The following is a 24,499-nucleotide window of genomic DNA, read 5'->3' as shown; positions in this document are numbered from 1 at the left end:
CTTGTTCTGAAGGTCACAGCCGCCAAGTCAAGCACCCTCATAAACGGGGAATCAGTGCCAGGATCGCCAGGGAGATGGCAACCTGCAAATAACCTGGACCACAATAATCCTGAGGCTTTGGGCGGAGCAACTCCCAGAGCCGAAGCATCTTTTCATGCCCGTGTGCCAGTGAATGAACTGGGTCTCATCTCCGAAAGGTGGAGCTGATACTGGGTGGGGACGTTGCTTGGTGACTGGGCCTTTTGTAAAATGATGACGTGTTATAGTGGTGTCGATGGGATGAAATTCTTTCAACTTGTGAGCGACTCTAAACCCGGGTAACAGAGGAGTGATTGTCAGGATTATATCCAGTCAGGAATTCTGGAGTTAATGATTTATAGAAGCGTGAGAACACGGATCAACCTGCAGAATCAGCATTTGAGAAGAAAGTATCCGTGTAATTTAGGACTGGGGATACAAATAATGAAAGTGAAGAAAGCCACAGCCGAATAGTCCGACAAGGTGCAATGAGTCGACATTGGAGGACAATAGTGTGAAGCACCGCCTTTGGTTCTGATCCGCCATTTATGGGCTGTAAATTCCGCATCAACTGCGGCTCAGTGACTAACCCCCTCAGGCTGAGCTCGGGGATCCCGTGATGAAGCTGCGACACGGGGCGCCTCGACTGTGGCCAGTTCCATCTATTTTCTTCTTTGGGCTGTAAAACCGAGCACTGGGCCCCTTGTGTGGCTCACTTCAAGAAACATGGTGTTCCCTTCATTGTGTCACTGAGTAAAGTTTTATCCTCAAACTTAGATCTGGGTCCTTGGTAGATTTACAGACAAGGTTACACCGTTTATTTAGTCAATTTATTCCGATCCATCTGGTTCCTATAAATACCACTTACCCTTCCGCGCGATTTGATACGTGCACTCCAATGAATTGCCTTGCCGTAAACCTATTGGAAAGAAGTAAAGCAACTGTATTCATTACACATATTATTTCGATTAAAAATACACTTTAATTCCCTACTCCGCTCACATTAATCAATCTGATTTGTTACGTTTATGCTAATGAAATTATTGTAGCGGTTCCTACCGCGAAATAAACCAAGACTCTAGTCGGAGGATTGTCGAACAAGGACTGGTTTATTCTCCCGCCCAATGCAACCGGCAATGACGTAAATACTACGTCATCAAGACTTTCCCGCGCGCGGGTTCTCCCCATCGCTCGGGAAAGACGAGGCCCGCCGCCCTCTTGGTCCTCGTCGCTCCGACGCCGCGCGACCCGACTGCCGAGCCGGTTCGTCCGACTAAACGTTGAGTCGCCACATTATGTAAATTTCCACACGCTGAATTTAGGCTAACTTAGCTACAATTTACTGTATTTTTTTCTAGAATAATATTCGAGGTATCTCGAAAGGTAAACGTCAACATATTTTAATCTTTATAATGCCGACATATTCCAGGAAATAAAGACTTGCACAAGACCTCTCACACAGCAGATGTTTCTTTTCTTCTGTCAGTGTCGAGAAGTGGCGCTTCTTAAAGAGAATCTTTGCGGGATCATTTTCAGAGATTGACACTGCCGGAGCGGATGACACAATCACCTTTGCTGGACTCATTAGTTCAAGATGACAAGCAGGGACTAGTGATGGTGATTCAATGTTGGAAGCGATTTGACGGCAGAGGACGGACGGGTAGGGAAAAAAACATCAGAATTATAAAACCGAGCTGTTGTTACGTGACGTAAGGCCAATTGATGCCAGGAGGAACAAGTGGTGATGTGTCGGCAAGACGTGGAATAAGTTCGGGCAAGGACACTGGCAATTTTATTGTCCTCCCGAATAAGGTGTGGAATAGAGCAGCGGATATGGACGGCGTGCTTTTGCACACTGCCCAAAGCTAATAATACAGACGAACAGGCTGAATATACAACTTTCAACGTTATTTCTATTTTAACCGACTTGTGCTGACTTTTTGACCCTGTGTTAGGACGGGGACTGGGACGGTGTTGCGAGGGTTTGATGGAAAGATGTGGCGTTGCCATTGCGTTGCAACCACTAATTGCTGCGAGCTCTGGAGCTCTCGAAGCCTTTGACTGACAGAAATGATTAGGCTTTACCTCGCTCTGACACTGCACTGTCCATCCGTGGGAGAGTTGGATAGCGTGTTGCAAAAGCAGTCGGCTCATCCACCCTCGGGTAATTTACTGGGATAACGGAGTGACGGCTTCATTCTCAGTTGGGAGAGTCCATGTGATTCTAATCAGAGACATTCCCTACCGCAACAATAAGTCAGATATTAGGACACAGAAATAAGCCAAAACGTAATTCGTTTGAAATGTAGCGTCCTCTTTATTGTCAATAAAGAATATCGCCTTGTTCATTGCCAATATCCCGCAGACATTTCAATCAGTAATTGCTGATACTTTGAGAAGGAACAGAATGAGTAATGGAGAATTCACAAAGAGATGATTCATCAGACATTAAATGCAACGAAACAGAAATGTAGCATTTGAAATAAGTTCTTGCCGCATGAATAATAAACCAGAATGTATACGTATCTGAAAGCAGAATTACCCAACATGGAAGATAAATAAGAGCTAGAGATCAGGGCCTGGATGCGCCAGGAATCCACGGCCAGTCCGGCCCCATTGGCATGTGTAAATAGGAAGGGATGACATTATGTCTATGTAGCGTAGTGCCCTTTCTCACGCAACAGTAATGTCCGAGAGTGGCAGGTCTCTTCTTCACAGAGATATTATTCTGTTTGTATTGACACCTACGTGTAATAACGGACCAACATCTGGGCAGAGAATGATTTGTCAGGGTAACGGGTCTGCAGCCGCAGGTCACAGGATCTTGCGTTGTTCCTGTCTCCCTCAGCCACTGGCCGTGGTGACCGGGGTTTTATTGACTGATCCCACAAGGGACCCAGACTTCTGAGAGGGCAGTTAAACCCGGATGTCAAAAGAAGAGGGTGAAAAACCTCAGGGAAAGTATTTGGGACACCCCTCAGACCAGGCAGAGGGAGGATACAGGAAATGGTGACGTCACCCCGGGGGTAACGTGATGACATCAGTTACTCTCTGAACACCGTTGCTCAGGTTGTGTGAATTGTTTGAGCTTATTAATGGTTAATCACAGGTGCAACAAGGATAGAAAGTGGACCCGGGCCGGCCAATGGAGCGTGAAGCAGCACAAGCCCCACACAGGGATGTGTCTGCAGAGTCACCTTGGCGCGGTCCAGAGTCGACAGCAATCCAGATCATTCCACATCCTTCCGATAGAGGAAGCCCTATTTCAGGATTATAAAATAACCCTTGTCCTTGTGGGAGTAGCGGACAGGCGGTCTGGGATTTCGGGACTAGTTTCCTTATTTCGGATTGTGTTGTCTAGCCAAAACACCGATGTCGGGGTGACAATGTGGGCGAAATTTCACAACATTTAGCTGACTGCCCAACCTAACTCCGTCCCTTTATATCTGTTCCTCTCACAGTTCCGACACTTCTTTATCTGTATCTTAGTTCCGTACGTCATTAGTGGTAAACCAGGGGAGAGTAAGTGTTAAAGTAAGAAACGAAATTAAAGACCTGCACTTCGTGGAGGGTGGAAAAGGTGTGGACACGAAGAATCAGAGTGGTCGAGAAGGTGGAAGGAGAGGTGAACGCACGGAGAGAAAAGGAGTGAGCGGCAGGAATTGCAACGAAGGGAAAATCAATAAAGAGGAGAATGAGCAAAGTGGGATGGTGAAGAGAGTAAGCGAGCCCGACCTGAGCGAGCGAGTGCAGAGACCCACTTGGAATAACAAATAAGCTACTGGAAATATCAACAGATCAGACAGGATCGACAGAATGAGAAGCAGCGTTCACGCCTCAGTTGAAGACCACGTCAGAATTACGAAGAAGAGAAACCATATCGGTGTGACGGTGCGGGAGGAGCGATGCAAGGTATGTGGGTAAAGGGAAGAACTGGGAGACATCGAGATCGTCTGGAAGCGTCTGCTTCAGAACTCTCTATATAACATATAAATTACACTTGCTGTCATTTTGGGTGCACAGGAAAGTGAGAACGAAGGTTGATTTAGCTACATCGGAAACCCATTCTATTGCTGTCATTTCACGAAATAAATAATACGATTCAGCGGGTATTTCATCGCATTTTTCATTTCCTCTCGGAACTTCCTCTGAGTTACGGCGTAAATACACGTGTTGGTGCAGGAACTAAGAAGCTGCAACATCGTTGTTGTATATTGTGTGATTTAACGGGGACTTGTGGCTGAATAATAATAACTCTTCGCAATTCGTCGATAGATAGAAAACGTCACCATTGTTACCCACAACAAACTAAAACTACCGGTTGTACTGAAGAGTAAAACGATGGATTTCCTTCGGTTCTCCATCTCCGGGTCCTTCTCATTCTCTCCATTGCTGCGGCCCTGGAGCCCCCGAGGACTCGACTGGTCGCGAAAATCAGTGTGACCGTCAGAGCATTGAGCAGCAAAATCAGAAGGAACGGGACACAAGAGGTTAAAATACGGTGGAACATCTGATATGTTGCCCATGCATGGGATGTAGTGGAGCGGTTTTTACGGACACAATCCCAGGGAACACTATACATTCTTTCCTTGGCTGGTATATTACATACCAATGGAAAGTCTCTGAACATCCCAACACATTCACTGCCCCAATAACCACAGCCGCCGTCCTCTTGGTGCAATATTTTCTTTTCAGCTTCTCACAAGAAATAGCCACAAATCGATCAAAGGTGAAAGCGACTGTCAGCCAGTCAGAGACCCCGGCTCTCGCAAAACCTAACCACAGACCTATACGGCACACGGGCGTAATACGGAGGAATGATCGTGGAAAATAAATCAGAGCAGTCCATCTCAACAGGTTGTCCGAGATAATGACCAGGATATCGGCCGCTGCCATTCCCACGAGGTAGCGAGTGATAGATTTGGAGAGACCGCAATTTCCACGGGACAGGAGCACAACCGCAAACAAGTTAATTGGAAGAGAGAGAGACATAGAGAGAGACAGAGAGAGAGAGAGACAGAGAGAAAGAAAGGAAGCACAGAAATTAGAGTTCAGACACGGAGCCAACTGTTAGATGGGTTCAGATAATATATTCGCTTTGCTGCTGCTTCCAGTAGTTGAAATTGGTTCCTGGACTATGAAAAGTGCCGTTGGAGAACGCGGTGTTGAGCTGAATCGAGAAAGGGCTCGCGGAGCTAAATCACTGGATCGATTTTGGGTAAGGATTCCATGCTGAGGACTGGAAGTTTCAGGTGCAGTGGAGTGCCAGCGGGATAACTGACTCTGCAGACGTAATACGGGAGGGATCATCTATTACGGCGCCGGTCGTATCTCGCGGTGAATTAAATGACAAAATACGGTCACTCTGTCGCGGCACTGTTCCATTGACGAGACACCAACTTCTCGTCGCTCCCTGTCAGCGGCAGAATAAGGAGAGAACGGCTAAATTCCAACAGAACGGTGCAGACTCAGGCAACCTCAGCTCCAGACGTTCCGATCCATATTGAGCCCACCACAACGAGGCAGAGAGGTGTATTTACGGGCCAGCAGCTCACCCTGTTAGCGGTGCCAGATGCAGAGTTAACAGAGATATAATTTCACAACAGTGATCTCCATTCAACGCATTTGAGAAATTGGTTGAAAAGAGATTGCAGTCGTTGTTCAATCTCCCCAATTACAGTGCTGGGAGGGTGTAATTGACTCCTCCATGAACTATATCATTTTCAATGTACGACTACGTCACGCATATTTATGAAAAAAATCGCAGGCTGCATATGAAACACTTCAAAACAGTTTATGTGTTAACAGCTACCTTCTCTGGTTCCTACTCCTATCCCGGGCGTATGCTACTGAATATTTACAGTATTCAGATTCATTTACACGCGAGCAGATTCATTGCAAAGACAGTGCAGCCGTTCCAAGAAAAAAGACGCATCGACTCCGGGTACAACATTGTTGAACTGCTCGGACTAGACAGATGGCTATGGAAAGAAGTAGAGGCAGAAACATTTCAGCGCATTTGAATTAAATATTAATGTCCATTAAGGGAAGATGATACAGCGGCTTTCCGGAACTCTAACGGCTGAAATGACAGGAAAATAAATGTGTCCATTCCATCAGAAATCCAGGGTATCCCATTTTCCTGGGAATATGTGCTTCGGTATCCATAGCTCCCGCAGACACTCTGATGTACTCCAATGGCTCCGCTTTGTACAGAGGATCAGTCTCCAGCGACACAGTCATATCCCTGACCACAGCTCTACATTACAGACGTTTGAACAAACACATTGCATCAAAACCATTGTGGTGAATATCACAAAATACATCAGCGTCCCCTGGATTGCCGTAGCGAGATAATGCTCGGGAATAAGACCTCAAGACGTGATCATACGAGACTGATCAAGCAACTAGCATCAGCTCCACTTACAGACTTCGTCAAGTAGTTCTGACGAATGCCTATTCTGATGATGAATACGTAATTGTACCTAGTTATCGGCGGATGTGAGCTGTATTGAGCGATGTCAGCAGACCCTTTCAGTCTGTCCTGCAGTTTCCCAGATAGGATTGTCCACCTGCTTCTTTCAGTTCTTTAGCTCCCTCCTGGCCACTGAGTATTGGTAAAAGATGCAGAACGCCGCTGCCCATGCCCATCATACCTCTGGTCCCGACGGCCAGCAATTGGAGTGTTGTCAGGATAGGTTGAGCGGGCTGTCTTATGAGGATAGGCTGAGCGAGCTAGGGCTTTTCCTTGTGGAGAGAAGGAGGATGAGAGGTGACTTGATAGAGGTGCACAAGATGATAAGAGGCATAGATCGAGTGGACAGTCAGAGAATTTTTCCCTAAGTGACAATGGCTAACACGAGCGGACATAATTTTAAGGTGATTGGAGCAAGCTCTAAGGGGGATGTCAGGGGTACGTTTTGTACACAGCGAGTGGTGGGTGGGTGGAACGCAATGCCGGCAGAGGTTGTGGGGGAAGATACATTAGGGACATTTAAGAGACTCTTAAAGAGACACATGAATGATAGAAACATAAGGGCCTTAGTGGGAGGGAAGGGTTAGTTAGATCTTAGAGCAGGATAAACTATTGGCACAATATGTTGGGCTGAAGGGCCTGTACAGTGCTGTAGTGTTATGTGTTCTATTTTCTATCCTTTTACTGTTTTTTTAACCTACATTGATTTGATTTCAATCCCACTAATGATGTGCACGATGCCGGAAACACACACACACACACACACACACACACACACACACACACACACACACACACACACACACACACACACACACACACACACACACACACACACACACACACACACAGACGGCAGATTGAGTATCATTCTGATACCTGATATATGTGACATGATGTACTTTGGGAGCAATAAGCGCGGCGAAGACATACACCGTAAATGGTCAAGTCCCAGGGAGTATCGAAAAAAACGGACGGAGTTTGATGTGCACGTCCAAAGCTCCTTGAAGTTGGAGGCGGAGGTCGACAACGTTGCTACCAATGCACATGGTGAGCTGGCCGTCATTATTTGGGACATTGAATACGGGAGTGAGAGTTATGCTCCAACTTCATCAACATTGGTCAGGCATTAACTGGAGGACTGTATGCAGTTCTGGTCATTACAGTGTAGGAAGGATGCGCTGGCGCTGGGAAGAGTGCAGAGGAGATTCACTAATACGTTGCCTGGCATGGAGCGTTTCAGTTATAAAGTGAGACTGCTGAGTCTGTGTCTGTTTTACCTGGAGTGAAGACTTTGAAATGTGACATGATAGAAGCGTTAAAAATTATGAGTGAATTCAACAGGAAATACTTTAAGAAAATCTTCCCCTGATAAAAGGCGAATTTAACGAGAGGAAAGTGGTAACAGACAGGATCTGAAGGAAAACGTTTTCATACATGGAGTGGTTATTACCTGGACACACTGCGTGAGAGAGTGCTGGAAGTAGACCAGCTGACAGCTTTGAAGAAATATTGGAGTAACACTTGCATCATCTTGGCACAGAAGGCTGCGGACCAAGTGCTGGTAGAAGAGATTAATACTGATGGGTGTCCTCTGGTCGGCGTGGACGTGTTGGGCGGAATAGCCCGTTTCCATGCTGCTTGGCTTTATGACTTTATGGCACACACACACACACACACACACACACACACACACACACACACACACACACACACACACACACACACACACACACACACACAAATACGCAAACAAATACACACACACATGGACACACACACAGATGCACACAAACACACACACAAGGACACAGACACACACACAAACTTACATGTACAGAAACACAAACACACACACACACATACACACACATACACACACAGAGCACAGTAATGCAGCGAGTAGAATCTCTGCCTCACAAAATCGGAGACCTGGGTTCAGTCTGACTTTGGGTGCCGTCCGTGTGCAGGTTGCACATTTTCCGTGTATACGCATGAGATTCCACCGAGTGCTCCGCTTTCATCCACATTACAAAGACGTGTTTGTTGATAGATACGTCGCTGTAGTTTACTTCTGGTGGTGGGTGAGGAGCAGGCGAGAGAGAAAGAGAAAGAGATGGTTCATTATGTACTTGTAGTCACTGGAACAGTGTGAGGCTGTGGGTTCATTCCCTGTCTTTCCAAATTCCGGGATTTAGTATCAAGTTGCAAGTAGACTATATTCTTTGTTCAAACTATATTTCACACACAGTGTGCAACTACCACAGATTGGCAAAACAATTACATTATAGACAGTGCAGCCGGAAAAATGTTTGTGTTTGGAACGGTATATTTCGATTCGTATGGATAGGAATTACGGAAACAGGCACATCTGCCCACCGTATGCAGGTAGACGGCTACTCTCTGTCGAATTCTTACGGCCAGTTGATCTGTAGCCTTCTCTGCCTAAATCAAGTGGTTGTACCGATACTTCTTAAAATATCATGAGGGTGTCTGCTTCCAGCACCCACTCAGAGGATACGGTCCATATTCAAAGTATATAAATCGCCCTGAGCTCCCCTCTGAATGTCTTACAGGTTGTCCTTAGTCCATATCCTCTAATTGTGGACGACTGAGTCGAGAGAAATAATTTCCTATTGGCTGCTTCCTCTCTTCACCGATTTTCACACGAAGACAATCATTTGATCCAAAGCTCTGAGTCTGCATCGTCCAGTCTGTAACGGCAGCGCCATTTGGACTGATGGAATTAAGACTACAGTGATTTGGGTAGCACTGTGTGATGTTGTGGGCGGGAATGTGACGGTAGCTCTGGGTCTTACAGAACTGACACTGGGTCTCTCATTGCAGAATGTGGGTGATTGGTGAACTGCTGGGAAATTGGTATTTCAGGTTGAAAGGTTTGTTGACGCTGCCTTGTAAAGGCTGCGTCCTCTCGAATTTAGTAGACTGAGATATTATTTGTTGAAACACAAAGAACCCTGAGGTTTTAAAAGAACAGGCATGTAAAGAATGTTCACATTTCTGTGAGAATCTATCACTCGTAGATACGATTTAATGAGCAGCGGTTACACAATTAAGGGTGATGTGTTTCCCCGCCGATCCCCAGTTTCCGGGACTCTCTCTCTCTCTCTCTCTCTCTCCCCCCCCCCACCCCCCTCCTCTCTCTCTCTTCTATCTCTCTCTCTTTCTCTCAGGGATTTGGAAGCCGGGTTTTAAATGTCGTTCTCATGAGGTAGGAGGTAAACAGGTAATTTATAGGGAGTGGGTCGCGGTTACTGCGGGTACGTGGGAGTGTGGAGATGGGGTTCTCATAAAATAGTGGCTAAGCTGATTGCATGATGGAGTGCGCTTGTGTGACTGAGTGGGGACTCCTGCTCTGAGTACGGATGTCACTGTGTCTGTATGCCCTTGTGGTCTGGTGACCAGGACTGGACACAACGGTCCCGGTGTCGTCCAACTTGTGTTTGTACATTTCCAGCAGAGCTCGCTTCTCTGGCAGTTTGTGCCTTCAACCAACAAAGGAGTCTCCCATCACCTTCTGAACCACCGACCGACCTGGGCCCCTACCTTCAGGCACCTGTCCACCTGCCGCCCAATGTCCCTGTGTCCCTCCACACATCTCCAACCCCCCCCCCCATGTACTTTGTGTTTCCCAGCCGTGTTTGGGCTCCCCACTGGCATCACCTCACCTCCCGGGATTAAATCCCGTTTGTGATCTGTCTTCCCACCTGATCAGTTCATTTATATCGTCCTGCAGCGTTCAGCTTCCCTCCTCACTGTTAGCCACGCGACCAATTATTGTAATATGTGCAAACTCCTCCATCATCTCCTCACACTGACAGCAGATTTGTCCCTTCCCATCAAAGGTAGGAGACCTAACATTGGTCCATAGGGAGTCTCACTGCAGGCAGCACACAAACACGAGTCAACAATTCCTCACTCCCTGTAATGGAGCAAATGCTGAGCCCAACTTGCGACTTTACCTTGGCCTCCAACAGATTTTAGTTTCTGACCAAACTGCTGTGAGGATTATGTCACACACATTGTCAACAACCAAGAAATGACTGCAGAGGCACAGACGTCCCAATCCCTCTTTGTGACGTCTTCCAAATATCCCTCCGCTTGCACACCACGTGATACACCAGTAGTATCTCTCGATGATAATAATTCAGCACCTGTCTCACTGATGTTTCCTGCCGCCCATTTGAAGTTTTCCAGTTGTGCCTCCGCCCTGCTCCGACGATGACTGTTCTGTGGAAACACGTACTACCCTAAAGTCACAGAGTAAGACACCAAAAGGATCTGCTATTTCGACTGATTGTAGCCATGACAATCCTCATGTTTGCATCTACATTAATCCTACGTGCCAGCCAGATAGTCTCCCAAAGCCTTCTTTGTCTTGGCAATTCAAGAGTTCGCCAAGATGCTCCTTCGACGCTGTCGGAAATTCCTCGTCCCACATCCAGTCGTTCAGTGCATCCAGATTCCAGCTGTTCCCCTCATTGTGTGAGAAATTTCTTCCTCAAATCCCGACAAAGAACATCCCATTTACCCTTAACCTGATTCGTATATTCGAGATGCCGTCTCACCACGGCCCTGTGAGGCGCGTTTTCCATGTACACAAACCGTCATGCAAAATAAGGGCGACACGCCGTTGGTCTCACTACTTGCTCACTGACTTTGCATGGGACTCTTCAGTGTTGGTGTTCTGAAGAACGTCCGGGTTCCTCAGAACACCAAAAATATTTTATCTCTCACAATGGAAATGATATAACTACAACCAATGTGCACCCAAAATATATTCCACACCACACACTGGCACCCAGATTTGTATCACCAACATTGCCGTGTCATTTTACACAGCCTCCCCTCACCAACAGATCAAAGTCTTGGTGAAAGTCCGGGTCTCAGCACTGGTCGCTGCTCAGCGCTGTCGAACATAATGATGGACCATGTATTACCACTTCCTTCAGGGAGTCACCGTGGGGTACCTGGTCAGCACTTTTGGCTGCAGACAGAACGCGATGCTCTTTCTTCCCTACAGTTTTGACGCAGCCCTCGCGATAACACTTAATGGAGCAACATCTCTGTTATGGTCCTTCGAACCATTCAAATATCCACCCCAAATTTCTTTCCATGAATTGCAAAATCTACTTTTTATACACATATCAAACAACTTCTTTTTGCATGACAAATACTAACTATCGCAGGGCATTACTTTTGCACCAGATTTAATCAATGGACGAAATAGAATGTATGATTCCTCTATTCAAAACCGATTACAAACATCTTGCTATCTTCAGCAAAAAAGAAAATCCTACTCTGCGCATTGTGGATGTCTAAGCCAGAAGTACGTAGAGTGCGGGAGGATCACACGCGGACTTCCTGGTTCAATTAAATTCCGTTTGCAACCAGACGGTTTAACTGATAGTTGACTCCGCCGAAGACGTTCACTCAGCATCCGAACGTCTGCGTTAGCATAAGCGTCAAAAGAGTGAAAAGCGTAAAAAGTTCTAGATTTTTTGACGATCAGCGAAAAGCATGAACACAGTCCCCTATTAGGAAAGAAAATTACAGACGTGATTCCCACATTCGAGGGCCTCAAAGTCGTCAGTCGAAACGATATGCAATGGGTGAGCCTCAGCTGATGCCTTTGCATTCCTGACTGGCCAGTATACTAAAAAAAACGACAAGGTGGGCTCTTGACGTCACTATCTACCTCGTTGTGACATTGCACTGTATTGCTTACCAGCACTGCACCTTCCCTGTTGCTGTTAAGCATTATTCTGTATTCTGATATTGTTTTCCCTTGTCCTACCTCAATGTACAATGTAATGTATTGATCTGTATGAATGGTATGCAAGACAAGTTTTCAACTGTACCTCGGTACATGTGACCATAATAAACCAATTTCAAATCCAATTCCAAATCTTGACACTTCATTGTTACGGATCACGGGAACCTATCTGCCATGCATGAGTATGTTGTTGTGAGCACTGCAGCAGCCGTTCTTTCGACAACTTTTATTGACTGGTAGACCTCAGATGTTGGAAATATGAAACAATATAAATGCAACGGAAAGGGACAATTTGAAATGGGGATTAGTCGAGGATCTTTATTTTAGTAAACTGGTTGTGTTTATGCTTCCGTACTAAGAAGGCATGTGTAAACCATGTGTTGACTGCATGGAAATCCGATAGATTTCTGTTTAAATTCTAACTTTTGAGTTTATTTTTATCATCCACCGTGAATTTTTATCTCATGATATGTGGATCAATAGTCCTGTGGTGAAAATAATTAAATCGCCATTGCCTAATCTGATGAATCAGTCTCTCTTATTAAACATAATCAATGTACTGCAGGATCTGGAAATAGCAGTCTCCTGGACTTCCCTATAAATGTTTTAATGATCAACAAATCGGGTTTGCATTTTATTTACAGAGCCTACCATTTACTGTGAACAGGTATTTCACTCCATTCTTCAGCTCCTCCCTGAACTTCCTCTGTGTTAGTCCATAGATACAGGTATTGGTGCAGGTACTGAGAAACATTAACATAAACCCAGACTGTTGCAGGATATACCTCGGCGTGCTATAGTGTCTGTCTGTGTAGCTATAGTTTTCAGCTTGCCAGTTCAGAGAATGAACAACATGAGGCATCCATAACAATATGAAATTGGCTGATAGAGCGAACAACAAAATCATTGACTTTCGCCTGTTCTACATCTCCTGATCTTGATTCTCACTGCTGTTCCGGAGTGCCCGACGGACTCGATTTGCAGCTAAAATGTGCCTAACAGTTATAATATTAAACAACAGAATTAAACAGATTGGTAATATAGGAGTCATGATTGCGACAAATAACTGGTAGGCTCTCCACACGGGCGATGTAAAGTATTCGGCTATGGTGACGCATTTCGATGGATCCACTACAAAATAATATGGAATAATCTTGGCAATGTACACGACACCTACTATCATTATTACAACAGTTGCTGTTCTCTCGGTGCAATATCGTTTCCGCAGTTTATGACAGCAGATGGCAATGTAGCGATCGAATGAAAATACCACCGTCAACCAAACGGAACAGTCTGTTATTGCGGCCCTTATGACAAACATCACTGAGCACACAGGAGTTGTGAACAGGAAATGAGCAAACAAATAGTTGTAATTAATCTGCTCCAATATAACGCCAACGACAACCACCATCAGATCTGCTGCTGCCATGACAACCAGGTAGCGAGTGATGCATTTGGAAAGACCACAGTTTCCTCGCGACAGGATCATAATCGCCGTTAAATTTACTAAATGAAATAATAAGACGTGGTGTTACTATCCAAAAACCCTATGAATGGATTTGCACAGTAAAAATAATATTTTAAGCGGGCCACTTGCTGGAGTCACCGTCAGGGTTCCAGTCCGCCTACCGGGACTAATATGGGATGTGGATGGTCGATCAGACTGACGCTGCACTAGCGACGCGCAACTGACATCTGACCGATCACAACCGACGGGAAGGAAAGCTGGAGGCTGTGCTTCCTTTGAAATAAAAGTATTTTTGACATTCAGTGAACAGATGGCTGGATGTACTTGTGCTTGGCCCGAAAAGGGGAGAGCATCCAGCTCAGTCCCTAGGGTTTCAATAGGGTTCGCGACTTCGTGGAACGGCACAGGCAGTGGAGTGAATTGTTTAATTTCATATTACTTGATGTTTAATGAACTGTTTTAAATTTAATGACCTCAGTACGGTCCCTTTGAAATGAATATATTTAATAAGAGCATCTGTAAAATATCCTCATTCTATTATATCTGATTTGGAGAGATATTTGGACGGAGAAAGTCTGCTGACCTCATGAGATATCAAACGCCTCTCAGGAGTATCCAAAAACAGGGAGTCACATCATCCCCTTTAAACTGAGCTGTCACTCGCTGACCTCTCCGCATTGCTGGACGGAGATACCAGCGAGACTACCAGGACGCGAGGAACCGCATGGCAGAAGAGATCAATTGTGTGATCGGGCATCGCGCACGACGAGAAAAGCAGAAGTTGCCGGGACAGAGAAAATCAATGAAACATTTTCTGGAATGAATACGTTAATAGAAACTATGTTGGAAATTAATAGTCTTCCCCAGATATTGTGGTCAATGCACTCGATCATCATTTTGTTGGATGTCAGTAGTGGAAAACGATAAACAAAGCACCACATGAACGGGGTGATTAAAGCAATGGGGCACACATTATATTCCCCATCCCGGGAGGGGAGCGAGCTGAATGTCGCGATGAAAGGGACAGAATCAGTGGTTGGAATAGGCTGGAGACACTGCTTAGAAGACAAAACTATTCTTGCTTGGAGGAATATACATAAACAACTGAAAGACAGAACTACACTTTTCTGAAAGAAGGAACCAAATTAACTATCAATAGGGATACAAGAGAAAAGGTCGTGTTTGTTCTTTGAACATCAAATTCCAGTTGGCAAGGCAATGCATAAAAAATCATGCAACATGGATGTTTTTCTAAATTCCGATAATATTGGTGCGTAATTGAATGCAATTCGAACGGGTTGTGAAATAACATTACCATTTATTTTCTACTCCAACGGACAAAATATCTTTGGTGTCAGGTATCTTGGTATTTTGCCATAAAACAGAGTTTGAGCCTTTTTTTTGCCTGAGAGTTAAACGACATGGACTTGCGCAGAGACGGTAGAATTATTATTCTCTCAGATTGGGATGACAACAAACAAAGAACTTCATTTACATTGAGAGGCAAGAAAAGCTGCCGATAACCTTGAACTTAATCGAGCACTGCCAGAATGTGTCTCCCTGCATTCTCTCGGCTCCTTCACAGTCAACCTTCACGGTATTGTGAACAAAATTGTGCTGAGACTGCCTGAGGCAAGAGCGGACTAAGAAGTGACTAAGTCTCAACTGGCAAACCACACAGGCCTCAGTGACAGTGAGCTCTGCTTGCATTTGAAAGGAGGTGACCTTGTTGCAGAACCTTATTGACAATGCACTTTAAAAGAATAGTTTAATCTTTCTGTTTCTCGGCGGTGTTAATAAAAAAAATTGCATGATGTGCTTAGAATGATAAGAAAGAGATATATGTAAATATATCAAAAACCATGCAAATTCCCATACAGGAGTACACCACGGAAGTTATATAAATTATATTTTTGAACAATTTCCCGCTCTCTGAAATGTTACAATGGAGTGAACACCTGGACAGCAAGATACGGCTAATCCACGATGCCGCAAGCACAGAACACGGACAGTGCCACATAAACTTCAGTCAGTTCCACAACCTTACCAGGAATACCGACGGCTGAAAGTACAGGATAGTAAATACTGACGATGAGAAAAATTGTTGAATATCCCATTTTCTACCTGAAGCAGCGATGAAGTTGAATGAAAAATTTCAACTGCCCACATGCTCTGTTTAACGGAGCTCTTATACACCAGCAGGAACGTCAGTTGAGCCAATTGGTGTCCTGCTCAGTCATATATGATACAACCCACTGAACAAACACGTCGTATGAACTATTTTTATTCATTTTGACATTGAGCAATATTTTGAACCCTTCGAGGATATTACAAAAAAAAATGTCGTTTGGAAAGAATTTCATTGGAGGACATTACACGTTCTATTCTGTCACGAAGTTCGTAGAAATATATTTTGTCCAATAGTTCGTTCCTTCTGAAAACAAATGCCATCTCCTTCAATTACCGATAAATAATATCTTTGGTGATATCTCCTCGACGTAGGATAAACTGAATTGCCTGTTGCAGGTTTGGTGGTATCTCGTTGACGTAGGATAAACTGAATTGCCCGTTGCAGGTGAAATGAGAGATAAGCCTTCCTGGGCAGGGTAGTTTAGTCACCGTGTTATATTTCAGGTGGGTTTATTGCTGGAAGCGATAACCACTGGTTGTTGAGATATAACTTAACAGGTTTACAGCATCCCCGCATGTCTGCGTCTGAACAGAGACGAGAACCTCCTCTGATGCTGTGCACGGACAACCAGTTGTCATAAAGCTGGTTACAATGTGTACAATGAGGACAGTATTTTACAGTGTAGATTTAGTCAATTTGTTCAACTAACTTCGCAAACATTAGCGTTCATGCAGTCCTTCCTGATTTTATTTTTACCTGCATTACTTTATACGTATTTCACAGGTTCAGATTCTTTCAATAATTCTGCCACATCTTTTTTTCTCTGATCAAAACTTTCCATTCAGAACGGCAATATTCTCTTGTGTTCTCAGATCGATCACTTCTCTCTGTACACGAACTCTGATCTCCGAATAACATTTTTACTCCTTTATTTGCTAGTTTACAGATTTCATGGCTTTATGGTGTCACCGGGAAAATGTTCTAATGATTGTCAATCACAGGCACATAAAGCGCAAACATCTCTTGATAATGTGTTTTCCTCGCACTGCATTCCCCGCCCACACTCTCTGTGAAACTACATCGTTCACTCACAATGTGACTGTCTATCACAGTCAACCTCTCGTCATGAAGTCTTTGCCGTGCCACATCTTGGCCTGTTTGCGAGAACATTTCCTTCTCATTTTCAATCCATTGATAAACCGCAATGTGTCATGTATTTCTGATACATTAAAATGCATACCAGCACTGGTTTATCAGTTTCCTTTTGCATTTCCGTGAGTACGGCAGGCACCATATGCCGCATTAATCCACACTGATCCTGAAATCATTCATGCACGTGCGGGTGATCTCAACATTGACACCACGATTTCACCAGTCAGCCTTACAGGTTCGGGCAGGATAGGTTATTCGGGAAAACAATGAAATGGAGGAATTAGATCAAATAAATAATTCGTCTGGAGATAGTGTCTCTGCAGTGCTCCATTCGTTCTCCCATCTATTTTTGAACGACACCTTCCCTGGTAAATACAATAACCACAGTGAATGAACATCTACGATTTATTCCAAAAGTTTTGTGTAGACTTCCCGTCCTCCAATCGTATTGTCAACAGTGGCCTATTTATTCAACACCTCTCCTCCGACTGCAGCTTCATGCAACTTCAATGATTTCCAAGGGGAAATATTTATCTCCAGCACCTGCTCTGAGATAACCTTCCTCGGAGATGCCTTGAAGATCGGTTAGCTTCCCATTCAAACTTTGCTTAAAGTTCGCCAAATACATCTGTATTTTTCCAGGCTCATTTTTCTACCGTCGAAACCAATGTCTCCCAACAACTTTGAACTGACGTATTTTAAATGCATGATTTTATTCTTTTTTTATTTCCATGTCTCCAGCCATGATTCTAATCTGTTGAGAAGACATGAAATATGAAGCAGAAGAGTGAGTACGGAACCACATAAACAGACCACCAGCCAAACATCTCATCGCTGATATCCGATTTCTGTCACGTTCCTATCGAGACCCAGATGCCTTCACAGTCTTCACAATCGGCTTCTCTGTTCTTCCGCCAAAGTGAATGACCGCCGATATATCACACCTTGCTCTATCTTTCATGTTCTGTCTCATTATAAGTCTGACTCTATCTCTCTGAAGATGATCTTCCTGCTCCTGGCAGTTCGGCTTGCCACTTACCCTAGTATGAGAAGCAGACCTGTATGATCCGCTCATCCACAACTTACGTGTAGAGGAGTCAAAGGAGAAGAATTCTGAACCCGTCACAAAAATGGTTTCAACTCATCTGCAGGTACGCGTGGTGTACCGGTTAAATGGAGAATGGTGGATGTGACAGATTTAACCATGAAGAGCAGAAGAGATAACCCATGTAAGACCGGGCTGTCGGTGTAAAGCCAGGGGCAGAAAAGCTAATGAAAAAAAAACCTGTCGACGATCACAAATCCGCATGTGGAAAGACGGGTAGTAATCAGCTATACTTACTGTGGTTCAGATTCCCCAATTTCTCGGCTGCATTTTCTCTTTGTTGATGACGATTTCCCATCTCCCGGCTCGATTTCTTCTGCATCATTCAACGGTACCTAAGTTTGTTTCACATTCCCAGATCGTATCCTCTTGTCTCTCCTGCACCAACTCCCCAATTGATTTCAATGACTTGCTGAGCATCGCACCGAGAATATCAGTACCTCTTACAATACATGGAACAGATAAATATTCTTACAAATCGCAAATGTTACTCGTTTCCTCTTCAATCAATACACCCCTGAAATATAGTGCGGCAATACACAGGGCCAAGCCCCTCAGTAACCCGTGGAAGCCTCAGTGATCTAATTGGGAGATCTTCTCTCATTTATTAAAACCATGTGAAGGAGGTTGACTTCCCATCACCTTAAAAGCCTGTTAAATTAAGTAACGTCCTTGAAGCTAACATTGATGATGCTGGGCTTCAGGATCTGCCGGTGAATATTGTCTTTTCATTTGTTTCAGTGTCTTTCGTCATTCAGCGTGAGACTGAAAGGAACTGGCTCGAGGTCACCAAACAGAATTATTTGTTCTCATTCACCAACACGATGGAGTATTTCCATTAGTTTTCGTTTTCTGTGTTTACGTGTCTGGCGTGGATTGTTTTATGGAATGACTCCCTTCATCCTCCGCTGGCTTACCTGCTAACGAATAATATTATTAATGTATTATTTTATTATTAGTGATAATTTTCTGCCATTACACGGACGTGGTTGCAGAGTGGAGATGAGTGGAATTAAATATTCAAGAGTATCTGATAATACGGAAGGATAGGCAGGAAGTTAAGAGAGGTGGAGAAGCGCTCTTAATTAAGAATAAGATCAGGGCGACAGTGAGAGACGATATAAGATCAAGGGAGCAGAATGTTGAGTCCATCTGGGTAGAGGTTTGAACATAGAAGACGACAGAACAGTACAGGCCCTCCGGCCGGCAATGTTCCGCCGACATTTTATCCTGCTCTGACTAAGCTTTCGCTCCCATATAACCTCCTATTCTTCTATCATCAATGTCAAGAATAGTAAAGGGAAAAACATCAAAGGTGGTAGTTGTCTGTGGGCCACCGAATAATAACATTGCAGTGGTTCAGGAAATAAACCAAATAAAATATTTGATGCATGGAAGAATGGAACGGCAGCTGTCATGGGGGCTTTAACTTCCACATAGTTTGGGCGCATTAAGTTGGTCGCCGCAATGCCGAGGAGGACTTCATGGAATGCATCCGTGCCATTTTTCTTGAACAACATGTCAGTGAACCTGCAAGGGAAAATGCTGTCTTAGATATGGTCCGTTACAATGAGGCAGGTGAAGTTAAAGATCTTGCAGTTATTGATCATGTTGGAAAGAGTGATAACAGTCTGATTGAATTTCTCTTGCAAATGGATGGTGCAATTTTTCGATCTAAAACAAGTGTATTTTTCCCTGAGTAAGGGAGACTACAGTGGGATGAGAAAGGAGTTGGCTACATTATACTGGAAACACAAGCGTTATGGCGGGGACCTTGTGGAACAGCGGAAGACTCTTAAAGAGATTTTTCACAGTGCTCAACAGAAATATATTCAGGAAAGAAAGGAGCGTAAGGGGAAGTAGAACCAGCCTTGGGTAACTGGGGACTGAAAAGAAGACATCAAGCTTAAAGCTCGTGTAGACAAAGTCGCGAAAAGTACTGTGGAACTGGACGATTGGGAAAACTTTGCAAAGCAACAATCAACCACAAAGCAAGCAATGATAAAAGGGAAGATAGATTATGAAAGGAAATTACAAATTATAAAAAGACAAAGTGAAAGATTTATAATTATACAAAGCGAAATAGGGTGGCTAAAGTGAATGTAGGTCCCTTAGAAATGAGACGTGGAGATTCATATTGAGTAATGCAGAAATGGTAGAGGTGTTGAAAGACTATTTTCCCGGTCTTCACGGTGGAGGACACGTCTAATATGCCAAAGGGGGATGTTAAGGACGCGATGGGGGGAGGGTGTTGACGACCTTAATACAATTGCGGTCACGACAGAGGTAGTAATGAGCAAACGGGTAGGCCTGAAGGAAGACAAGTCCGCTGATCAAGATTAGATGCAGCTCAGGGTACTGAAGGAAGCGACGGAAGATAGCGTCGAGTTGTTTGTGATAATTTACCAAAATTCTCTGGACACCAGGCAGTTTCCTGAGAATTGGAGACAGCAAATCTCACAACACTGTTTAAAAAATAATTTCGGCAAAAGGCGGTTAACTCTCGGCCAGTAAGCTTAACGTATGTAGTCGGTTAAAATGCTTGAAGCTGTCATTGAGAAAGACATAGCGATACATCTGGATCGCAGTGGTTCCATCAGGCAGATGCAGCATGGATTCAGGAAGAGCACATCATGTTTGAGAAACTTTCTGGAGTTCTTGGAGGTTATAATGAACGCAGTGGTTAGAGGGGGACAAGTGGATGCTGCGTACATGGATTTCCAGAAGGTGTTTGTTAAGTTGCCCCACAAAAGACTTTCCATAAGATAAGGATGCATAGAGATGGGTGTGGGGGGGGGTGTCTAATGTATAATCATGGGTGGAGGATTCGTTAACTAAAAGAAGGCAGATAGTTGGGATAAATTGGTGTTTTCTGATTGGCAATCAGTGGTGAGCGGAGTGCCATGCGTGTCCTGTTGCGCCCGCAACTCTTCAGGATATATATTAACTTTTTGGAAGAGGTAACAGAGTGTAGCGTTTCTAAGTTTGCTGATGACACCAAACTGAGTGCAAAGCAAATTGTGCAGATGATGCAGAGGGTCTGCAGAGAGATATAGACAGGTTAAGAGAGTGATCAAGAGTCTGGCAGATGAAGTACAACGTCGGTGAATGCTAAGTTATCCACTTTGGAAGGAAAAATATAAGATCATATTATTATTTAAATGGATAAAATTTGGAGCATTCCGCTGTACAGAGGGACTTGGGAGTGCTTGTGCATGAATCGATAAAAGCTGGTTTGCAGGTTCAACAGGTTATCAAGAAGGCAAATGGAATGTTATTGTTGGAAGGATTGAACTTTAGAGCTGGGACGTTATGCTGCAACTTGACAGGGTACTGGTGAGGTCGATCCTATAGTACTGCTTGCAGTTCTGGTCTGCTAACTTGAGGAACTATGTACTGGCTTTGGAGGCGGTGTTGAGCAGGTTCACCTGGTTGATTCCGGAGATGAGAGTTTTAGCCGACGATTAGAGATTGAGTCGCCTGTGACTCTACACCTTGGAATTCAGAAGAATGAGAAGGGACTTTATAGAAACGTATAAAAGAAGTATATAAGATAGAGGCAGGGTGGTTGTTTCCACTAAAGGGATACTAAATCTGGGGGTCACATTATTCAGGGAACTAAATTTAGGAGGAAAGTGAAGAGAAAATGCTTTCCAGAGAGCATTTAGGACTTCACTGCCCAGGGATGGAGTGGTCGATACTTCATTAAATATATCTGAGACACAGTGAGACAGATTGTTGCATAGCAGGGGGATTAAACGTTACGGGAAAAAACAGGTACGTATGTCTGAATCCACGGCCAGATCAGCCATGATCTCATTGAATGGCGGCGCAGGCTCGACGGGCCGTATGACCGTCTACTACTCCTGTTTCTGATAGTATTATCTTCTTAAACAAACACGAACGATATTTAATTCCACTGCAGAAAGCCTTTCCAGCAGTTGCCTTAAAATATAGGGTTTAGCACTGTCCCCTGTTCTCATTCGCGCAGTCTGTCCTCCAACTAAAACATTAAGAAAGGCATAGCTATATTTCTACGCACAAAAATCCTGGATGGAATGGAGAGCGATCGGAAACGGAGAACTGGATACACTTTTTTTATCAGTCATGAGAATATTAAAGAGCGGAGCGGGCTCCAAAGGCCGAATGACGAACTCGAGCTCCTCTTTTCCTCTTTTCTTTGTTTGATATTCTATGCTTTGTGATCAGTGAGAGAACTTCTAGATCATTCTCAATGGGAAGGGTGAGAACGCAGAGGTCTTTCTTTCTTCTTCAATCTTTTTTTTTATTAATTTTCAAATTAGCACAAAATAACATATATATTATATTAGTAATGATACATGTCGTGCAAATAGATCAGGATAACAATCCAGTTAATATAATTAATCACAAGGAGTAAAAAAAAATCTAGACCTCCGGGTATCTTATTAAGTGAACAAATAAAAAGGATAGATTTAAAAGAAAAGAAATTTAATTATACGAAAGAAGAACTCCCAAATCAAATAAATGATAATAAACCAAAAAAACCACAAAAATAAAAAAAAACTGGACTGATATTTCTTCAATTAAAAAGAAAAAAAAACATTACTATGTCGTCAACTCTGCACCTCTGCATTCAAGGATTGTTGAAAGGGATCTTATATCACATGGTCAGCTTATATCACATGGAAATATTGAATGAAGGGATTCCAAACTTCCTCGAATTTAAGGGAAGAATCAACAGCACCACTCCTATTTTTTTTCTAAGTTTAAATATGCCATACTTTGAGAAAACCACTGGAAAGTGGTGGGAGGCATTGGATCCTTCCATTTGGATCGCTTGGCCACTAATGTGACAAAGGTGAACATGAGACTTCAGCAGATAAATGGCGACATTACATCAATGGTAAGCCAAATATTTCAGTAATAGGATGAGGTTGTAAATCAATATTCAATACAGATGAAATAATGTTAAAATATCTTTCTGTAGCGAGGGGCTACGCACTGAGTTAGAAATAACGGCACGCAGTCGATAGGTTATACTCAATACTGGTTTATTGCGAACCTCTCCGCACTGGCTTTTAAACAGTTCAGTTCCCGCCCTCTCCGGGCGGCGATGAAATCAGAGGTGCGCCACCAGACGCTCTTCCCACGCCCGGACTTTCTCCCCTCGCTGGTGGAGGAGAAGGCCCGGCGCTGGGATCTCTGCCGACGCGCGCGCCGTCTTCGGAGCCAGTTCTCCTGCGTGGATGGTGGCTCGCCGCATAACCCCCCCCCCCAGAACCGGCGATACACCCTCAACCGGCTGCGCCAAGTCCACATGGGTCGGTTTGAGCCGGTCCACTGTGAAAACCTCCTCTTTCCCACCAATGTCAAGAACGTACGGTGACCCGTTGATCCTGAGCACCTTGAACGGCCCCTCATACGGCCACTGTAGCGGTGACCGGAACGCGCCCCTCCGTACAAATGCAAACTTACAGTTCTGCAGTTCTTTGGGTATGCAGGTCGGGATCAGTCCCTGCTGTGAAGTCGGTACGGGGGCCAGATGTCCGAGCATCTCGCGCAGTCTGACCAGGACTGCCGCGGGTTCTTCCTCTTGCCCCCGTGGGTTTGTTATGAACTACCCTGGGACGTCCAGGGGTGCGCCATACAAGGGGTTTGGTACGAACTACCTTCGGCCGACGAGGTGTGCAGATCGTCTTTGGGTGCTGTGCAGATTCCAAGAAGGACGCAGGGAAGCAGTCTACCCAGTCAGGCCGTTTCAAGTGGGCCATGAGAGCCGACTGCAAGTGACGGTGGATACGTTCCACTTGTCCATTGGACTGTTGGTGGTAGGCAGTTGTGTGGTGTAACCGTGCTCCCAACAGGCTAGCCACAGCCGACCACAGGCCGGAGGTGAACTGGGCGCCTCTGTTGGAGGTAATGTGGGCCGGTACCCCGAAGCGTGCTATCCAGGTTGCAATCAGCGCTCGGACGCAGGAATCGGCAGTGATGTCAGTGAGCGGGGCTGCCTCCGGCCATCTCGTGAACCGCTCTAACATAGTTCGGAGGTACCGCGCTCTCGTCGACAATCTCTGGGGCCCCACGATATCCACAGAATGTGATCGAACCTCCGGCGGGTGGGTTAGAACTCCTGAGGCGGGGCTTTGGTGTGCCGCTGCACTTTGGCCGCTTGACACAGCGCCCACGTTTTGGTCCATTCGCTGACATGTTTACGAAGGCCCTGCTACACGAACCTGCTGGAGACCATCCGGACGGTTGTCCTGATAGATGGGTGCGCCAAGCCGTGAATGGAATCGAAAACTCGCCGCCTCCAGGCTGCCGGCACGATGGGGCGACGTTGGCCGGTAGCCACGTCGCACAGGATGGTCCTC

Source organism: Pristis pectinata, chromosome 29 (assembly GCF_009764475.1).
Source record: "Pristis pectinata isolate sPriPec2 chromosome 29, sPriPec2.1.pri, whole genome shotgun sequence".
Taxonomy (NCBI): domain Eukaryota; kingdom Metazoa; phylum Chordata; class Chondrichthyes; order Rhinopristiformes; family Pristidae; genus Pristis; species Pristis pectinata.
The sequence above is the reverse complement of the archived record's forward strand: the minus strand, read 5'-3'. Positions refer to the sequence as shown.